Source organism: Amphiura filiformis, chromosome 3 (genome assembly GCF_039555335.1).
Source record: "Amphiura filiformis chromosome 3, Afil_fr2py, whole genome shotgun sequence".
In the NCBI taxonomy this organism is placed as follows: domain Eukaryota; kingdom Metazoa; phylum Echinodermata; class Ophiuroidea; order Amphilepidida; family Amphiuridae; genus Amphiura; species Amphiura filiformis.
The window spans coordinates 81,662,335-81,664,787 of record NC_092630.1 but is presented as its reverse complement, the minus strand read 5'-3'; positions in this window follow the sequence as shown (position 1 = coordinate 81,664,787).

The window sequence follows — 2,453 nt, the reverse complement described above, 5'->3', positions numbered from 1 at the left end:
AGATTGTTCATGCAACCTTTTTCCATTATTATTCAACCATAATTTTCAGAGGCACTCCTAATTAGTGCCAGACTATACCTGTCACAATGTTATTTTATTACTTTACCATGAAAATTTGTGTTCTTTCTTTGAAAGATTGTTTCCCAAATTTTATAATTTTAGTAACAAATGTCCAGGTTCTGTAGGTGATACATGGAGAAGAAATATTATGATCAGAAGTGTCCTTACAGCTGAAATATTTCAAATTTTGAGTTGTAAAAAAACAGAAAGTAATTCAATCACAAGCTTTGTGAATATAATACAATACTTTACTCGGATAATAATTTTGGGATGAAATATTTTTTCTGAAGATGATTGGTACAATTTTAAGAACAAATGAATTTTAAAAACAATGAATGCTGCAATATTGATAAATGCCCAGTATTTTATTTGAGCCAGACACTGAAATATTAGTTAAGAGCAAGTTAAGTTATTGTAAGATTTGAGTAGAGGTGGCTGTTTGGGTCAAGGACTATATACGTACAGGACTGATTTTTATTCCAGTGATTTTACCTTTTTAAAAGCCTATCTGAAGAAGTTTCCTTGTGTAATTTTGCTAAAAATGGAAGTGGTGAGTAATTAATTCTTGCAATTCACAGTACGATATGCCACCAGCAGTTGCTCTTGCCAGTCCAATTTTTGACCCGAGGTTTGACATCACTGTTCTAGCCACCATTGGATTTTCACACCAGTGTGATAATAATAATGTTGAAAAATGAGTGAATGTTCTTAGTCATCCAGTAGTTTCAAACAGAGTTGTGGAATTAATCTAATACTGGAACTTACTTTTTTTTGCAACTTTGCTGCTACATTGATGGGTTCTGTGTGATCAATAGATTGAAAATCTACGATAATTGTAAATTGCTGTTTTAGTTTTTGTTTGAATGCAGTATCATTATATTTACATGTAAGCACACAATGACACACATTCTTGTGTTGTATTTGTATTATGAGGGCTTCGGATATTATAATTTTCCCATGAAGCACTGCTTATTTTGGCCACATTGCATTGTGAATTAACCGAATTAAAGTCGCTGCTAGATGTTTATTTGAAAAATTGAAATGGAGAAAAGGTTTGGGAAGATTCGAAATGGAACAAATTTCCACTCCCTGTCCTTGATACGCCAACTGTGGAATGCCAATTTGAGAAATTTAGAGCCTATTTATATAATTTAAGAGTGAAAGATGAACAATATGTTCCAGTGTTATGGTAGTTACAGGCAAGGTTGTATATTGGCAACCAGCTGTGATGGATGTAAACAAGGAAGTAGGGTTGCAGCATCAATATTATTAGATGTATACATAAATAGGATCAATGCCAGCATCAAGCAGGAACATATAATAGGATCTATTTCAATACCAGCATCAAACAGGAAAATAAATGGGATCTATTTCAATACCAGCATCAAACAGGAAAATAAATGGGATCTATTTCAATACCAGCATCAAACAGGAAAATAAATGGGATCTATTTCAATACCAGCATCAAACAGGAAAATAAATGGGATCTATTTCAATACCAGCATCAAACAGGAACATGTCATGTAGTGTATTCCAATAGTGTAAACAGGTTTATTACCAGGGTGTGATTTCAAAATCCTGGAATCCAGCAGTGTAATGATTACTGTCTGTTCAATTAGCTTAGATTTTTGAATTTTTAAGATATTTGAAAAAATAGAAAATTGTGGTCAAAGTCATCAAAGAAAAGTGTTAGCACAGCCTTAGACCTAACATGATTTATACTTTTCAAATTCTTAAGTTCAGTTTAGAACCTCATTTCTTTTCAATTTTGGTCTTTTCCCGCGATATTTTTATAAAAAGCCGTAGAACGTCGGGTACCATAAACTTTTTTGAATCAATCCATTTAGAGCAATGGGGACGAATGTCATAATGCGCTGAGATAGTATTTATTCGACCATCCGTATCAGGAAGTATTGTCCATCAAAATAGCTATATATTTGCCAGTATGCATAATTTGTGTTGAAACCCTACTGTTGAAACATTACGTTATTATTTATGAACTAAGCTGTTCTAAAATATGCCCAGCTTATATATATAAATACATTCCTTGTGTGTTTGTTTGTTTATTTGTTTGTTTGTTTGTTTGTTTGTTTGTTTGTTTGTTTGTTTGTTTGTTTGTTTGTTTGTTTGTTTGTTTATTTATTTATTTATTTATTTACTTATTTATTTATTTTACTTAATTGGTCTGAGAAGGTATAGGCCTATAGGCCTACTATAAAATTACACATTTACTTTCAATTTGTTATTCCGCTTTTGTTTTTTTGTATGAGAAGGACATTTGGAAACAAAAGAATTTTTGCATCAGAAAATATTATTTAAAACAATCAGGTTACAGAAAACAATTCTTGTAAAGTCACTGTATCTGAAAATGTCAAGCTTAAAGCTGATATTCT